This window comes from Haliotis rufescens, unplaced genomic scaffold (genome assembly GCF_023055435.1).
Source record: "Haliotis rufescens isolate VD_foot unplaced genomic scaffold, xgHalRufe1.0.p SCAF_13, whole genome shotgun sequence".
Classification (NCBI taxonomy): Eukaryota; Metazoa; Mollusca; class Gastropoda; order Lepetellida; family Haliotidae; genus Haliotis; species Haliotis rufescens.
Window position 1 is genome coordinate 41,098,533 of NW_025963813.1, and position 19,718 is coordinate 41,118,250.

Consider the following 19,718-nt stretch of genomic DNA (forward strand, 5'->3'; position numbering starts at 1 on the left):
AATGCTTGCCGTAAAAGGTGACTATGCTTGTCGTAAAAGGCGACTAACGGGATTGGGTGGTCAGGGTCGCTTTTTTGGTTGATGCATGTCACTGATCCCAATTGCGTGGATCGATGCTCATGATATTAATCACTGGATTGTCTGGTCCAGACTAGATTATTTACAGACCGCCGTCATATAGCTGGAATATTGCTGAGTGCGGCGTTGAACAACAAACCAACCAATCATGTGGCACACAGAATTGCAAATCTTCAGCTCTTTTGATAACTGATCCTGCATTCAAATCTAATCTAACAGCACAAAACCGTTTTGAATACCTATCGTGTCAAACTCAAAACACCATATTTGACACTGAATTTACCCTTTGTGGATTGATATAACGTTGGAGAGACACAACAGAAATTATCGACGCTGTTTCCAACATTTCAGTTCCGAAAATCACTCCATCCTTTGCATGAAAGTTAAGATATAAGAGAAAATATAATTATCCATTCAATAGCCTTAAATGCAGTTGATAAATGTCCAGAGAGAATCATTGGGTTCGACTGTCGTGTACAGCAATGCCATTCGGTGTAATGACTAAAATGAAAGCCGTATGCAGTCTTACCAACCAACGAACTGCCAACGTCAGTGTATTGAGTCTGTTCCCGGCATCCCAAAGACATCGCAGCAGCCATGGTCACCAGAAAGGACGAAGGCCAAATGATAGCATTCATTTGGAAGATGTGGTGTCTCCTTAAGGCACCAGTGGGACTGCACAAGACTATACTATGTGAATGAATGAACGAATGCCTTTCTTTATTTGTTCCAGAGAACCGAAGAGTTGAGATTACATAATTACATTTTTATAATATATTTATGAACAAGTTATCTATGTACAAACATCAAGCTCTGATCATGTCATATTCACAGTATTAGGCAAACCTAAATCATACCGTTTAGCTGCTGTTCATCGCAGCATTCCACGAACACTATTTTGAGACATCTTGTTACGATAATATAAAGAAATATCAATACAGAAAATAGTTTTACTTAATGATGAATAACTATTGTTACAGAGATGTGCCAAAAGCTCTAATTTACACTTATCTATAAGCTTTTTATACTTAAGGGACCCACGTTAGCTCTTGTTGAATAGGTAGGAGAACGTTTGGTAAAATCTTGCAAAGTATCGTTGAGTGCCTTCTACAAGTTCAATATCTTTACCATATAACACAGGCGATGACTCACAATCATAAACAACTTGTGGATGATGCCATTCTTGACCAAGTGTTTACACTTGACAGTTGGTGTAGGTCATTTTGTTAAGACGGACAGATATTAAAGAAATTCAGTTCGTCTGGAATTGGCACACCATCCTTCAAAACAAGGCTTCAAAGAAACATCACAAAGTCTGTGTAGGTCAACACCGGTATACTTTATCACACACTGATATTACATAGATATATTGCTTGTACACATAGTGATACGATGTCCATTTCTGTATGAGTGAGTGAGTATGGTTTCACGCCGCTTTTAGCAATATTCCAGCAATATCACGGCGGGGGAAACCAGAAATGGGCTTCACACATTTTACCCATGTCGGGAATCGAACCCGGGTCTTCGGCGTGACGAGCGAACGCTTTAACTATTTTAGGCAACCCGACCGTCCCACTAACAGTACCAACAGTACCTTATGCAGCTTTAAGATGGTAAATGTAGGGATTTAACTAATAAAAGTGGTGTTATCAGTTAAAAGTACACAGGGTATTTTGATATTATAAATACATATACCAGTGTATATTTGACATAGGTCAGTAATAAGAACATAAACGTGAACTAAGAACAGCCAAACTGAGATAACGCTTCCCTGACTAACACCTGGTATTACCGCAATCACATCAGATCTGTGAACAATATGGATGTAGAACAATGATATAACCATGCCCACATTTTACCTTTAATGCCTAGGTTATACAATTTTACAAAAAGACCAGAGTGCCATATGCGGCGAATGTCTTCTCATTGTCAAATTATAGCATAAACTTCAGAACCTATATTGACATAAGTTTGAACACAATCTATTATTGTATACAAGGACATTATAGCACCGTGCTCTTTCCTAAAACCACACTGAAGATTGTCAGAAACTGCACTGATGTTGCTGGATGTAAATTTGTCAAGTCAGAATGACCTTTTCAAACAAAGATGTAAAAGTAATGCCTCTTTTTGTTGTTGGGATTTGATGTTTCTGTCTTTCCTTCACAAACTGAAATGATAGCGCCCTGTCTTTAAACGTCATGAAAATTACTGGCACTTAATCATTGTATTAAAAAGATAAGGCAACACTTCAGCCCCTTTCAAAATATGTTCAAAATGAATCCTGTCTGGATCAGGTGATTTCTTCCTTGCAAGTTTTACGTATAAAACAGTCAACTTCAGAAACATAAATATCAGAGGCGAGTAACGGGATCGGGTGGTCAGGTTCTCTGACTTGGTTGATGCATGTCATTATATCCCGATAGCGTGGATCGATGCTCATGATGTCAACCACTGATTATCTGGTCTAGACTCGATTATTGACAGGCCGCCGCCACAAAGCTAACATTTTGCTTAGTACTGCATTAAACAACAAATAAACAAACATATCATGTACCACTGGGGTCATTAGCAAATCAGTTATTGTAATCAAAATTTATATCCAAGTTTTCTGTTCTGAATTGATTTATTGAGTTATTTACATAAGCTCCACATGTTTTTTTCCTCACTTCTAGATTTTCTTTAAATGTACGTTTTGATTGTCTATGACGTCGTCGGAATTCTCTCCTTCCTTGAACTACATGTAGGATTCCGCATTCTTTTCTCTGGGTTTGACTTCACACCGCCAGCTCGGCTTTGCTGCTCGCATGTTATCATGGGCGTCATTTAAATCGCCCTCCTTCCAATATGGCTTCAGATTTACATTAAAACTACACTCAAGAACACACTGTGTGTGGCATCTAACATTCATTCCACTCTCATGGTACTGGTGTCCAAATACCGTCCTGTGTAGTACTCACATAGTCACTCTCTGTACAAGATAACAATTCATTAAGAGAGTTTTGTAAGATGCTATCTCACCATTTGTTGCCGTATTCCATTTAATAAAACAGTTAACCCCTGCCGTATGTTAAGTACACGGGTCTATACGAAGTGATGTCACATATGGAATGTTATCAGAAGTTTAGTAGTACCAAAGACACATTATAATTCTTCCATACCCTGTAAATGAGATGGTGTGATAATATAATCTATTAGCGATTAACTGATTTTGTCTTAACTTGTAAATGTACACTCTTCCATTGTATTCAATAAACATAGTGTGCTGACTAATCTAGATAAATGTTTATCTTGTGATGACTTAACAACCTTGAACATGTCAGCGTTGAGGTCTTAAAGGAGAACAGTATCACCTTGAGCACAGAGTTAGTCATACATATCACATAACTTTAACATGAACCAGACTTGCACCCATACAAAATGTATCAAGTGTGGACGTTAAATTGAACCAGACTTGCAGAAGTCAGAATGACCTTTTAAAACAAAGATGTAAAAGTAATGCCGCTTTTTGTTGGTTGGATTTGATGTTTCTGTCTTTCCTTCACAAACAGAAATGATAGCTCCCTGTCTTTAAACGTCATGAAATGTACTGGCACTTAATCATTGCATTAAAAAGATAAGCAACAGTTCACCGTTCAAAATATGCTCAAAATGAATCCTGTCTGGATTAGGTGATTTCTTCCTTGCAAGTTTTACGTATAAAACAGTCAACTTTAGAAACATAAATATCAGAGGCGAGTAACGGGATCGGGTGGTCAGGTTCGCTGACTTGGTTGATGCATGTCATTATATTCCAATAGCGTGGTTCGATGCTCATGATGTCAACCACTGATTATCTGGTCTAGACTCGATTATTTAAAGACCGCCGTCACAAAGCTAACATTTTGCTTAGAGCGGCGTTAAACAACAAACAAACAAACAAACATATCATGTACCACTGGGGTCATTAGCAAATCAGTTATTGTAATCAAAATTTATATCCAAGTTTTCTGTTCTGAATTGATTTATTGAGTTATTTACATGTGCTCCACATGTTTTTTTCCTCACTTCTAGATTTTCTTTAAATGTCACACATGCAATGTGATCAGAAGTTTAGTAGTACCAAAGACACATTATAATTCTTCCATACCCTGTAAATGAGATGGTGTGATAATATAATCTATTAGCGATTTACTGATTTTGTCTTAACTTCTAAATGTATGCTCTTCCAATGTATTCAATACACATCGTGTGCTTACTAATCTAGATAAATGTTTATCTTGTGATGACGTAACAACCTTTAACATGTCAGCGTTGAGGTCTTAAAGGAGAACAGTATCACCTTGAGCACAGAGTTAGTCATACATATCTCATAATTTGCCAAGTGCATTGTTGTACTCGATATCAAGCTGTCAGCTGAGGGAAGACGACATCACATAATAGACATATCACATGCACGCGGATGATGTAATCTCACATCTTAATTGGGACGTTAACATGAACCAGACTTGCACTCATACAATATGTATCAAGAGTGGACGTTAACATGAAACAGGCTTGCACCCATACAATATGTATCAAGGCGGACGTTAACATGAACCAGACTTGCACTCATACAATATGTATCAAGGGCGGACGTTAACACGAACCAGACTTGCACCCATACAATATGTATCAAGGGCGGACGTTAACACGAACCAGACTTGCACCCATACAATATGTATCAAGTGTGGACGTTAACACGAACCAGACTTGCACCCATACAATATGTATCAAGGGCGGACGTTAACTTGAACCAGACTTGCATCCATACAATATGTATCAAGAGCGGATATTAACATGAACCAGACTTGCACCCATACAATATGTATCAAGGGCGGACGTTAACATAAACCAGATGTACAAATACAATATGTATCAAGGTCGGACGTTAACATGAACCAGACTTGCACCCATACAAAATGTATCAAGTGTGGACGTTAACTTGAACCAGACTTGCATCCATACAATATGTATCAAGAGCGGATATTAACATGAACCAGACTTGCACCCATACAATATGTATCAATATGTATCAATATGCTCAAAGGAAGCCTATTATTATCCCGCAAGCGATGCATGTGGTGATTTGCTGTCGGCTAAATGTTTTCGTTTTACACATACATGTAGTTCAACCCCCTTTATCAATTACCATTAGACTGGCCTTCACCATACCCTCTTACCTTTTGTCGGTACAAGAACTATTTCAATTGTCTCTGTGGCATGTATTCGATAACAATAAAATACTTAATTAGAACAAAGGACACAAAGTAATTTCTCCTTAACAGACAACACCTAAAAGCTGGGCCATATCTATATTAGGACATGCGGAGATCGTGACGGGAGATTAATGCAAAAGTTCAAACGCTGGAGAAAAAGTAAAATTGAAAAAAGTACAGTTGATGTAGAAATTAAACATCTGGTTAATTAATCTGATTTGGAAAGGTGCGCCGCATCCCCATGCATGCACAGAACATGCTGTTACACCTCTATAAAAGAGAACGTGCAGAAGGTAACTTTACGTTTTCTGAGGTTTGCATTCATCAGAACCATCAAATATGCATTTTCTTAAAGTCGCAGTGCTCCTTGTAGCAGGTGAGCATACCTCGTTGGTACCTAAATGTAAATCTACACTAGTCACGCTGTATAATCGCCTGGCTGAAAGTTCAGATCATTTGTGAGAAAAGTCATTTGACAGTCACTGTCAATCTATATAGGAAACCTAAATATGATATGCCATCTACTCCAACTGTCAACATTTTATTAACGCGATGTGACTGTGTTTACGTCTTAATAATTGCTTTTAACTAGCCTGAACTGTACACATTATCAGCGTCGCAAATAATGTATTGTGTTTTCTCTTTCTGACAGTTCTTGCTGCAGTGTTCGGAACCAGCATGGCCGAGGGTCATGGTGGTGGTCATGGTCATGGTCATGGAGGTGGTCATGGAGGTGGAAAGGGTCATGGCGGCAAAGGTCATGGTGGTGGCCATGGGGGCAAGGGACACGGAGGCCATGGTGGCGGACACGGGGGCAAAGGACATGGAGGCGGCCATGGGGGAAAGGGGCACCATGGATAAACATAGCAGCTGGTAAGTAGACGGTTAGATCTCACAATGGTTGTGTTGCAAACGTTCTTAACTGTGTTTTCCAAAGAACAATTAACGCCTGACGGGATGTACTCTTTCCTCGGGAATACTCGTTTCTGTAAACATAAAGTATATATCTCGGAGGCAATGTCCTCTGCAAATTTCAGTAGAAATGACATGCCTGATAACTTTGGCCTATTCTTCATTTCAGAAAGATGTGTGACGAGAAAGCCCTTGTTTTTTATTCCACTGCTGCTGGACAACGGGGAAACAACAACTCATGTAAAACATGATGATCTTGTATTTTGTTTGACCAGACCTCTGAATAAAAATACACTCCAAAGTGTTAAATCTGATTACACATTATCTTCTCTTTTATTGTGTCCAGGGATCACTGGGCTAAAGTGAGAATGCTCTGGTCGCCAATACATTTACCTCTTACCAAATTGGTATGAGGAATGATTCATATGCACACTGGTTTATCATGGACTCTCTCTCTCTCTCTCTCTCTCTCTCTCTCTCTCTCTCTCTCTCTCTCTCTCTCTCTCTCTCTCTCTCTGTCTCACAAACACTAACAGACAAATAAGCCTACTGACACATTTGCTATCTTCATAGCGCCTCCCGCGTCCATATGATAAATTCAATGCATATCGACGATGGTGTGCATATTAGGTTAATACCATCAAATGACGACGAATCCTTGCTAAGTTTGTGGGTTGATACAAGATATATATGACTCAGTGGCACATTTGGGAGACCCGACGCACGTACCAGTTGAAAGTAGTTGGGACATGCCATAGAGCAGGCGTTGTGCAGAATTGGACTGATTACTACCTCTATCCTAAGTTGCTTTATAGCTGCAGTTAAACACTACGGCATTTTGGATGACATGAGCCATGGTGTTTCGGGGAGTGGATTTTATAGCATGCACGAAACAAGGATGTGTCGTCTTATCATATCTCAGACCATACTCTCTTGCTGTCAGACTTAAACCTACGTCTGTCACTTTGGCAGTTATGTACATGCACTAAGTATTATTTTATTTGCACAATTGCTTTAGTTCTGTAGTCATTCTAGCATCCATATAGAAGAGAATGAATAATACAAACAGTGGCATAATTGTCAGATCGATGTTTTAATTCTTTGAGGCAATGATGATACACGAATCACAATCAATACAATAGGTTATCGACTACACAGTGGATTCCCAGCATCCAGATTCTCATGTGACTGTGTACTTAGGATATCAATCCCAAACGTCTCGGCAGCTTCATCCGTGGTGACCGTGTCCTCCGTGGCCATGACCTCCGTGACCATGACCTCCGTGACCATGACCATGTCCTCCATGACCGTGACCACCATGTCCATGTCCATGACCTCCATGTCCGTGACCACCATGTCCATGACCACCATGTCCGTGGCCACCATGACCGTGAGCACTAGCCAAACCCAAAACGGCTGCTAGAGCTGGAAAATAAACAAAGACACGCCCATTTATAAAGCATTACACTTTATATAGTAGATGTTGAGGAGGATGTTGCTTGAAACTTGAAGCAACACACTTTCCTGTGAAATTAACACTTTTACGCTGTTGGAATATAGGATTTGGAGTTACAATACTGTCATATCACACACAAACAACTCCATTTTAAAGATTGCATGGGACATGTTACTCTCCAGAGTTTTATTTCGGACAGCTAATACCATTTAAACTGACATAGCATGACAACAGAATGATAATACTCACCAAGGCCAAGAAGTGCGGCGAAGTTAGAGAACTGCATATTGTATCGTAATGTCCTTCTTTGGTAAGCGAAAGGAAAAAACTGATGGCTGCCAGTTTTTTACGAACTTATATACCTCGCGATCGCGGAAATGGTAGAAAAATTATATCATAGTGATATTATTGCATAAACTGCTTTGTAACTCTTGTGGTGATGTCACAGTGGTTTTAGCTACACACCAAGCACACCGCAGAGCTCCAAGGAAGCCTATTATTATCCCGCAAGCGATGCATATGGTGATTTGCTGTCGGCTAAATGTTTTCGTTTTACACATACATGTAGTTCAACCCCCTTTATCAATTACCATTAGACTGGCCTTCACAATACCCTCTTACCTTTTGTCGGTACAAGAACTATTTCAATTGTCTCTGTGGCATGTATTCGATAACAATAAAATACTTAATTAGAACAAAGGACACAAAGTAATTTCTCCTTAACAGACAACACCTAAAAGCTGGGCCATATCTATATTAGGACATGCGGAGATCGTGGCGGGAGATTAATGCAAAAGTTCAAACGCTGGAGAAAAAGTAAAATTGAAAAAAGTGCAGTTGATGTAGAAATTAAACATCTGGTTAATTAATCTGATTTGGAAAGGTGCGCCGCATCCCCATGCATGCACAGAACATGCTGTTACACCTCTATAAAAGAGAACGTGCAGAAGGTAACTTTACGTTTTCTGAGGTTTGCATTCATCAGAACCATCAAATATGCATTTTCTTAAAGTCGCAGTGCTCCTTGTAGCAGGTGAGCATACCTCGTTGGTTCCTTAATGTAAATCTACACTAGTCACGCTGTATAATCGCCTGGCTGAAAGTTCAGATCATTTGTGAGAAAAGTTACTTGACAGTCACTGTCAATCTATATAGGAAACCTAAATATGATATGCCATCTACTCCAACTGTCAACATTTTATTAACGCGATGTGACTGTGTTTACGTCTTAATAATTGCTTTTAACTAGCCTGAACAGTACACATTATCAGCGTCGCAAATAATGTATTGTGTTTTCTCTTTCTGACAGTTCTTGCTGCAGTGTTCGGAACCAGCATGGCCAAGGGTCATGGTGGTGGTCATGGTCATGGTCATGGAGGTGGTCATGGAGGTGGAAAGGGTCATGGCGGCAAAGGTCATGGTGGTGGCCATGGGGGCAAGGGACACGGAGGCCATGGTGGCGGACACGGGGGCAAAGGACATGGAGGCGGCCATGGAGGAAAGGGGCACCATGGATAAACATAGCAGCTGGTAGGTAGACGGTTAGATCTCACAATGGTTGTGTTGCAAACGTTCTTTACTGTGTTTTCCAAAGAACAATTAACGCCTGACGGGATGAACTCTTTCCTCGGGAATACTCGTTTCTGTAAACATAAAGTATATATCTCGGAGGCAATGTCCTCTGCAAATTTCAGTAGAAATGACATGCCTGATAACTTTGGCCTATTCTTCATTTCAGAAAGATGTGTGACGAGAAAGCCCTTGTTTTTTATTCCACTGCTGCTGGACAACGGGGAAACAACAACTCATGTAAAACATGATGATCTTGTATTTTGTTTGACCAGACCTCTGAATAAAAATACACTCCAAAGTGTTAAATCTGATTACACATTATCTTCTCTTTTATTGAGTACGGGGATCACTGGGCTAAAGTGAGAATGCTCTGGCCGCCAATACATTTACCTCTTACCAAATTGGTATGATGAATGATTCATATGCACACTGGTTTATCATGGACTTCATGATAAATTCAATGCATATCGACAATGGTGTGCATATTAGGTTAATACCATCAAATGACGACGAATCCTTGCTAAGTATGTGGGGTGATACAAGATATATATGACTCAGTGGCACATTTGGGAGACCCGACGCACGTACCAGTTGAAAGTAGTTGGGACATGCCATAGAGCAGGCGTTGTGCAGAATTGGACTGATTACTACCTCTATCCTAAGTTGCTTTATAGCTGCAGTTAAACACTACGGCATTTTGGATGACATGAGCCATGGTGTTTCTGGGAGTGGATTTTATAGCATGCACGAAACAAGGATGTGTCGTCTTATCATATCTCAGACCATACTCTCTTGCTGTCAGACTTAAACCTACGTCTGTCACTTGGGCTGTTATGTACATGCACTAAGTATTATTTTATTTGCACAATTGCTTTAGTTCTGTAGTCATTCTAGCATCCATATAGAAGAGAATGAATAATACAAACAGTAGCATAATTGTCAGATCGATGTTTTAATTCTTTGAGGCAATGATGATACACGAATCACAATCAATACAATAGGTTATCGACTACACAGTGGATTCCCAGCATCCAGATTCTCATGTGACTGTGTACTTAGGATATCAATCCCAAACGTCTCGGCAGCTTCATCCGTGGTGACCGTGTCCTCCGTGGCCATGACCTCCGTGACCATGACCTCCGTGACCATGACCATGTCCTCCATGACCGTGACCACCATGTCCATGTCCATGACCTCCATGTCCGTGACCACCATGTCCATGACCACCATGTCCGTGGCCACCATGACCGTGAGCACTAGCCAAACCCAAAACGGCTGCCAGAGCTGGAAAATAAACAAAGACACGCCCATGTATAAAGCATTACACTTTATATAGTAGATGTTGAGGAGGATGTTGCTTGAAACTTGAAGCAACACACTTTCCTGTGAAATTAACACTTTTACGCTGTTGGAATATAGGATTTGGAGTTACAATACTGTCATATCACACACAAACAACTCCATTTTAAAGATTGCATGGGACATGTTACTTTCCAGCGTTTTATTTCGGACAGCTAATACCATTTAAACTGATATAGCATGACAACAGAATGATAATACTCACCAAGGCCAAGAAGTGCGGCGAAGTTAGAGAACTGCATATTGTATCGTAATGTCCTTCTTTGATAAGCGATAGGAAAAAACTGATGGCTGCCAGTTTTTTACGAACTTATATACCTCGCGATCGCGGAAATGGTAGAAAAATTATATCATAATGATATTATTGCATAAACTGCTTTGTAACGCTTGTGGTGATGTCACAGTGGTTTTAGCTGCACACCAAGCACACCGCAGAGCTCCAAGGAAGCCTATTAATATCCCGCAAGCGATGCATGTGGTGATTTGCTGTCGGCTAAATGTTTTCGTTTTACACATACATGTAGTTCAACCCCCTTTATCAATTACCATTAGACTGGCCTTCACCATACCCTCTTACCTTTTGTCGGTACAAGAACTATTTCAATTGTCTCTGTGGCATGTATTCGATAACAATAACAAACTTAATTTGAACAAAGGACACAAAGTAATTTCTCCTTAACAGACAACACCTAAAGCTGGACCATATCTATATTAGGACATGCGGAGATCGTGGCGGGAGATTAATGCAAAAGTTCAAACGCTTGAGAAAAAGTAAAATTGAAAAAAGTGCAGTTGATGTAGAAATTAAACATCTGGTTAATTAATCTGATTTGGAAAGGTGCGCCGCATCCCCATGCATGCACAGAACATACTGTTACACCTCTATAAAAGAGAACGTGCAGAAGGTAACTTTACGTTTTCTGAGGTTTGCATTCATCAGAACCATCAAATATGCATTTTCTTAAAGTCGCAGTGCTCCTTGTAGCAGGTGAGCATACCTCGTTGGTGCCTAAATGTAAATCTACACTAGTCACGCTGTATAATCGCCTGGCTGAAAGTTCAGATCATTTGTGAGAAAAGTTACTTGACAGACACTGTCAATCTATATAGGAAACCTAAATATGATATGCCATCTACTCCAACTGTCAACATTTTATTAACGCGATGTGACTGTGTTTACGTCTTAATAATTGCTTTTAACTAGCCTGAACAGTACACATTATCAGCGTCGCAAATAATGTATTGTGTTTTCTCTTTCTGACAGTTCTTGCTGCAGTGTTCGGAACCAGCATGGCCAAGGGTCATGGTGGTGGTCATGGTCATGGTCATGGAGGTGGTCATGGAGGTGGAAAGGGTCATGGCGGCAAAGGTCATGGTGGTGGCCATGGGGGCAAGGGACACGGAGGCCATGGTGGCGGACACGGGGGCAAAGGACATGGAGGCGGCCATGGAGGAAAGGGGCACCATGGATAAACATAGCAGCTGGTAGGTAGACGGTTAGATCTCACAATGGTTGTGTTGCAAACGTTCTTAACTGTATTTTCCAAAGAACAATTAACGCCTGACGGGATGAACTCTTTCCTCGGGAATACTCGTTTCTGTAAACATAAAGTATATATCTCGGAGGCAATGTCCTCTGCAAATTTCAGTAGAAATGACATGCCTGATAACTTTGGCCTATTCTTCATTTCAGAAAGATGTGTCACGAGAAAGCCCTTGTTTTTTATTCCACTGCTGCTGGACAACGGGGAAACAACAACTCATGTAAAACATGATGATCTTGTATTTTGTTTGACCAGACCTCTGAATAAAAATACACTCCAAAGTGTTAAATCTGATTACACATTATCTTCTCTTTTATTGTGTACGGGGATCACTGGGCTAAAGTGAGAATGCTCTGGCCGCCAATACATTTACCTCTTACCAAATTGGTATGAGGAATGATTCATATGCACACTGGTTTATCATGGACTCTCTCTCTCTCTCTCTCTCTCTCTCTCTCTCTCTCTCTCTCTCTCTCTCTCTCTCTCTCTCTCTCTCTCTCTCTCTCTCTCTCACAAACACTAACAGACAAACAAGCCTACTGACACATTTGCTATCTTGATAGCGCCTCCCGCGTCCATATGATAAATTCAATGCATATCGACAATGGTGTGCATATTAGGTTAATACCATCAAATGACGACGAGTCCTTGCTAAGTATGTGGGTTGATACAAGATATATATGACTCAGTGGCACATTTGGGAGACCCGACGCACGTACCAGTTGAAAGTAGTTGGGACATGCCATAGAGCAGGCGTTGTGCAGAATTGGACTGATTACTACCTCTATCCTAAGTTGCTTTATAGCTGCAGTTAAACACTACGGCATTTTGGATGACATGAGCCATGGTGTTTCTGGGAGTGGATTTTATAGCATGCACGAAACAAGGATGTGTCGTCTTATCATATCTCAGACCATACTCTCTTGCTGTCAGACTTAAACCTACGTCTGTCACTTGGGCTGTTATGTACATGCACTAAGTATTATTTTATTTGCACAATTGCTTTAGTTCTGTAGTCATTCTAGCATCCATATAGAAGAGAATGAATAATACAAACAGTAGCATAATTGTCAGATCGATGTTTTAATTCTTTGAGGCAATGATGATACACGAATCACAATCAATACAATAGGTTATCGACTACACAGTGGATTCCCAGCATCCAGATTCTCATGTGACTGTGTACTTAGGATATCAATCCCCAACGTCTCGGCAGCTTCATCCGTGGTGACCGTGTCCTCCGTGGCCATGACCTCCGTGACCATGACCTCCGTGACCATGACCATGTCCTCCATGACCGTGACCACCATGTCCATGTCCATGACCTCCATGTCCGTGACCACCATGTCCATGACCACCATGTCCGTGGCCACCATGACCGTGAGCACTAGCCAAACCCAAAACGGCTGCCAGAGCTGGAAAATAAACAAAGACACGCCCATGTATAAAGCATTACACTTTATATAGTAGATGTTGAGGAGGATGTTGCTTGAAACTTGAAGCAACACACTTTCCTGTGAAATTAACACTTTTACGCTGTTGGAATATAGGATTTGGAGTTACAATACTGTCATATCACACACAAACAACTCCATTTTAAAGATTGCATGGGACATGTTACTTTCCAGCGTTTTATTTCGGACAGCTAATACCATTTAAACTGATATAGCATGACAACAGAATGATAATACTCACCAAGGCCAAGAAGTGCGGCGAAGTTAGAGAACTGCATATTGTATCGTAATGTCCTTCTTTGATAAGCGAAAGGAAAAAACTGATGGCTGCCAGTTTTTTACGAACTTATATACCTCGCGATCGCGGAAATGGTAGAAAAATTATATCATAATGATATTATTGCATAAACTGCTTTGTAACGCTTGTGGTGATGTCACAGTGGTTTTAGCTGCACACCAAGCACACCGCAGAGCTCCAAGGAAGCCTATTAATATCCCGCAAGCGATGCATGTGGTGATTTGCTGTCGGCTAAATGTTTTCGTTTTACACATACATGTAGTTCAACCCCCTTTATCAATTACCATTAGACTGGCCTTCACCATACCCTCTTACCTTTTGTCGGTACAAGAACTATTTCAATTGTCTCTGTGGCATGTATTCCATAACAGTTACAAACTTAATTTGAACAAAGGACACAAAGTAATTTCTCCTTAACAGACAACACCTAAAAGCTGGGCCATATCTATATTAGGACATGCGGAGATGGCGGGAGATTAATGCAAAAGTTCAAACGCTTGAGAAAAAGTAAAATTGAAAAAAGTGCAGTTGATGTAGAAATTAAACATCTGGTTAATTAATCTGATTTGGAAAGGTGCGCCGCATCCCCATGCATGCACAGAACATGCTGTTACACCTCTATAAAAGAGAACGTGCAGAAGGTAACTTTACGTTTTCTGAGGTTTGCATTCATCAGAACCATCAAATATGCATTTTCTTAAAGTCGCAGTGCTCCTTGTAGCAGGTGAGCATACCTCGTTGGTGCCTAAATGTAAATCTACACTAGTCACGCTGTATAATCGCCTGGCTGAAAGTTCAGATCATTTGTGAGAAAAGTTACTTGACAGTCACTGTCAATCTATATAGGAAACCTAAATATGATATGCCATCTACTCCAACTGTCAACATTTTATTAACGCGATGTGACTGTGTTTACGTCTTAATAATTGCTTTTAACTAGCCTGAACAGTACACATTATCAGCGTCGCAAATAATGTATTGTGTTTTCTCTTTCTGACAGTTCTTGCTGCAGTGTTCGGAACCAGCATGGCCAAGGGTCATGGTGGTGGTCATGGTCATGGTCATGGAGGTGGTCATGGAGGTGGAAAGGGTCATGGCGGCAAAGGTCATGGTGGTGGCCATGGGGGCAAGGGACACGGAGGCCATGGTGGCGGACACGGGGGCAAAGGACATGGAGGCGGCCATGGAGGAAAGGGGCACCATGGATAAACATAGCAGCTGGTAGGTAGACGGTTAGATCTCACAATGGTTGTGTTGCAAACGTTCTTAACTGTGTTTTCCAAAGAACAATTAACGCCTGACGGGATGAACTCTTTCCTCGGGAATACTCGTTTCTGTAAACATAAAGTATATATCTCGGAGGCATTGTCCTCTGCAAATTTCAGTAGAAATGACATGCCTGATAACTTTGGCCTATTCTTCATTTCAGAAAGATGTGTCACGAGAAAGCCCTTGTTTTTTATTCCACTGCTGCTGGACAACGGGGAAACAACAACTCATGTAAAACATGATGATCTTGTATTTTGTTTGACCAGACCTCTGAATAAAAATACACTCCAAAGTGTTAAATCTGATTACACATTATCTTCTCTTTTATTGTGTACGGGGATCACTGGGCTAAAGTGAGAATGCTCTGGCCGCCAATACATTTACCTCTTACCAAATTGGTATGAGGAATGATTCATATGAACACTGGTTTATCATGGACTCTCTCTCTCTCACAAACACTAACAGACAAACAAGCCTACTGACACATTTGCTATCTTGATAGCTGATAGCGCATCCCGCGTCCATATGATAAATTCACTGCATATCGACAATGGTGTGCATATTAGGTTAATACCATCAAATGACGACGAATCCTTGCTAAGTATGTGGGTTGATACAAGATATATATGACTAAGTGGCACATTTGAGAGACCCGACGCACGTACCAGTTGGAAGTAGTTGGGACATGCCATAGAGCAGGCGTTGTGCAGAATTGGACTGATTACTACCTCTATCCTAAGTTGCTTTATAGCTGCAGTTAAACACTACGGCATTTTGGATGACATGAGCCATGGTGTTTCGGGGAGTGGATTTTATAGCATGCACGAAACAAGGATGTGTCGTCTTATCATATCTCAGACCATACTCTCTTGCTGTCAGACTTAAACCTACGTCTGTCATTTGGGCTGTTATGTACATGCGCTAAGTTTATTTTATTTGCACAATTGCTTTAGTTCTGTAGTCATTCTAGCATCCATATAGAAGAGAATGAATAATACAAACAGTAGCATAATTGTCAGATCGATGTTTTAATTCTTTGAGGCAGTGATGATACACGAATCACAATCAATACAATAGGTTATCGACTACACAGTGGATTCCCAGCATCCAGATTCTCATGTGACTGTGTACTAAGGATATCAATCCCCAACGTCTCGGCAGCTTCATCCGTGGTGACCGTGTCCTCCGTGGCCATGACCTCCGTGACCATGACCTCCGTGACCATGACCATGTCCTCCATGACCGTGACCACCATGTCCATGTCCATGACCTCCATGTCCGTGACCACCATGTCCATGACCACCATGTCCGTGGCCACCATGACCGTGAGCACTAGCCAAACCCAAAACGGCTGCCAGAGCTGGAAAATAAACAAAGACACGCCCATGTATAAAGCATTACACTTTATATAGTAGATGTTGAGGAGGATGTTGCTTGAAACTTGAAGCAACACACTTTCCTGTGAAATTAACACTTTTACGCTGTTGGAATATAGGATTTGGAGTTACAATACTGTCATATCACACACAAACAACTCCATTTTAAAGATTGCATGGGACATGTTACTTTCCAGCGTTTTATTTCGGACAGCTAATACCATTTAAACTGATATAGCATGACAACAGAATGATAATACTCACCAAGGCCAAGAAGTGCGGCGAAGTTAGAGAACTGCATATTGTATCGTAATGTCCTTCTTTGGTAAGCGAAAGGAAAAAACTGATAGCTGCCAGTTTTTTACGAACTTATATACCTCGCGATCGCGGAAATGGTAAAAAATTATATCATAATGATATTATTGCATAAACTGCTTTGTAACGCTTGTGGTGATGTCACAGTGGCTTTAGCTACACACCAAGCACACCGCAGAGCTCCAAGGAAGCCTATTAATATCCCGCAAGCGATGCATGTGGTGATTTGCTGTCGGCTAAATGTTTTCGTTTTACACATACATGTAGTTCAACCCCCTTTATCAATTACCATTAGACTGGCCTTCACCATACCCTCTTACCTTTTGTCGGTACAAGAACTATTTCAATTGTCTCTGTGGCATGTATTCGATAACAATAACAAACTTAATTTGAACAAAGGACACAAAGTAATTTCTCCTTAACAGACAACACCTAAAAGCTGGGCCATATCTATATCATGGACATGCGGAGATCGTGGCGGGAGATTAATGCAAAAGTTCAAACGCTTGAGAAAAAGTAAAATTGAAAAAAGTGAAGTTGATGTAGAAATTAAACATCTGGTTAATTAATCTGACTTCGAAAGGTGCGCCGCATCCCCATGCATGCACAGAACATGCTGTTACACCTCTATAAAAGAGAACGTGCAGAAGGTAACTTTACGTTTTCTGAGGTTTGCATTCATCAGAACCATCAAATATGCATTTTCTTAAAGTCGCAGTGCTCCTTGTAGCAGGTGAGCATACCTCGTTGGTGCCTAAATGTAAATCTACACTAGTCACGCTGTATAATCGCCTGGCTGAAAGTTCAGATCATTTGTGAGAAAAGTTACTTGACAGTCACTGTCAATCTATATAGGAAACCTAAATATGATATGCCATCTACTCCAACTGTCAACATTTTATTAACGCGATGTGACTGTGTTTACGTCTTAATAATTGCTTTTAACTAGCCTGAACAGTACACATTATCAGCGTCGCAAATAATGTATTGTGTTTTCTCTTTCTGACAGTTCTTGCTGCAGTGTTTGGAACCAGTATGGCCGAGGGTCATGGTGGTGGTCATGGTCATGGTCATGGAGGTGGTCATGGAGGTGGAAAGGGTCATGGCGGCAAAGGTCATGGTGGTGGCCATGGGGGCAAGGGACACGGAGGCCATGGTGGCGGACACGGGGGCAAAGGACATGGAGGCGGCCATGGAGGAAAGGGGCACCATGGATAAACATAGCAGCTGGTAGGTAGACGGTTAGATCTCACAATGGTTGTGTTGCAAACGTTCTTAACTGTATTTTCCAAAGAACAATTAACGCCTGACGGGATGAACTCTTTCCTCGAGAATACTCGTTTCTGTAAACATAAAGTATATATCTCGGAGGCAATGTCCTCTGCAAATTTCAGTAGAAATGACATGCCTGATAACTTTGGCCTATTCTTCATTTCAGAAAGATGTGTCACGAGAAAGCCCTTGTTTTTTTATTCCACTGCTGCTGGACAACGGGGAAACAACAACTCATGTAAAACATGATGATGTTGTATTTTGTTTGACCAGACCTCTGAATAAAAATACACTCCAAAGTGTTAAATCTGATTACACATTATCTTCTCTTTTATTGTGTACGGGGATCACTGGGCTAAAGTGAGAATGCTCTGGCCGCCAATACATTTACCTCTTACCAAATTGGTATGAGGAATGATTCATATGCACACTGGTTTATCATGGACTCTCTCTCTCTCTCTCTCTCTCTCTCTCTCTCTCTCTCTCTCTCTCTCTCTCTCTCTCTCTCTCACAAACACTAACAGACAAACAAGCCTACTGACACATTTGCTATCTTGATAGCTGATAGCGCCTCCCGCGTCCATATGATAAATTCAATGCATATCGACAATGGTGTGCATATTAGGTTAATACCATCAAATGACGACGAATCCTTGCTAAGTATGTGGGTTGATACAAGATATATATGACTCAGTGGCACATTTGAGAGACCCGACGCACGTACCAGTTGAAAGTAGTTGGGACATGCCATAGAGCAGGCGTTGTGCAGAATTGGACTGATTACTACCTCTATCCTAAGTTGCTTTATAGCTGCAGTTAAACACTACGGCATTTTGGATGACATGAGCCATGGTGTTTCGGGGAGTGGATTTTATAGCATGCACGAAACAAGGATGTGTCGTCTTATCATATCTCAGACCATACTCTCTTGCTGTCAGACTTAAACCTACGTCTGTCACTTGGGCTGTTATGTACATGCACTAAGTATTATTTTATTTGCACAATTGCTTTAGTTCTGTAGTCATTCTAGCATCCATATAGAAGAGAATGAATAATACAAACAGTAGCATAATTGTCAGATCGATGTTTTAATTCTTTGAGGCAATGATGATACACGAATCACAATCAATACAATAGGTTATCGACTACACAGTGGATTCCCAGCATCCAGATTCTCATGTGACTGTGTACTTAGGATATCAATCCCCAACGTCTCGGCAGCTTCATCCGTGGTGACCGTGTCCTCCGTGGCCATGACCTCCGTGACCATGACCTCCGTGACCATGACCATGTCCTCCATGACCGTGACCACCATGTCCATGTCCATGACCTCCATGTCCGTGACCACCATGTCCATGACCACCATGTCCGTGGCCACCATGACCGTGAGCACTAGCCAAACCCAAAACGGCTGCCAGAGCTGGAAAATAAACAAAGACACGCCCATGTATAAAGCATTACACTTTATATAGTAGATGTTGAGGAGGATGTTGCTTGAAACTTGAAGCAACACACTTTCCTGTGAAATTAACACTTTTACGCTGTTGGAATATAGGATTTGGTGTTGCAATACTGT

General features: G+C 41.0%; 5 long non-coding RNA genes across 5 annotated transcripts; all 5 read left to right on the top strand.

The window, feature by feature from the left end:
- Positions 1-5,555: 5,555 nt before the first annotated feature.
- On the top strand, positions 5,556-6,541 carry LOC124122504. Its single transcript, XR_006859161.2, has 3 exons — positions 5,556-5,691; positions 5,968-6,188; positions 6,397-6,541. It is a non-coding gene; the product is annotated as an uncharacterized LOC124122504 (long non-coding RNA).
- Positions 6,542-8,620: 2,079 nt separating this feature from the next.
- Positions 8,621-9,566, top strand: LOC125378815. The gene is made up of 3 exons (XR_007220519.1): positions 8,621-8,716; positions 8,993-9,213; positions 9,422-9,566. It is a non-coding gene; the product is annotated as an uncharacterized LOC125378815 (long non-coding RNA).
- Positions 9,567-11,506: 1,940 nt separating this feature from the next.
- LOC124149569 lies at positions 11,507-12,452 on the top strand. The gene is made up of 3 exons (XR_006863126.2): positions 11,507-11,602; positions 11,879-12,099; positions 12,308-12,452. It is a non-coding gene; the product is annotated as an uncharacterized LOC124149569 (long non-coding RNA).
- A 2,086-nt stretch (positions 12,453-14,538) lies between these two features.
- Positions 14,539-15,484, top strand: LOC125378816. Its single transcript, XR_007220520.1, has 3 exons — positions 14,539-14,634; positions 14,911-15,131; positions 15,340-15,484. It is a non-coding gene; the product is annotated as an uncharacterized LOC125378816 (long non-coding RNA).
- A 2,418-nt stretch (positions 15,485-17,902) lies between these two features.
- On the top strand, positions 17,903-18,454 carry LOC125378697. The gene is made up of 2 exons (XR_007220478.1): positions 17,903-18,100; positions 18,309-18,454. It is a non-coding gene; the product is annotated as an uncharacterized LOC125378697 (long non-coding RNA).
- Positions 18,455-19,718: the final 1,264 nt, after the last annotated feature.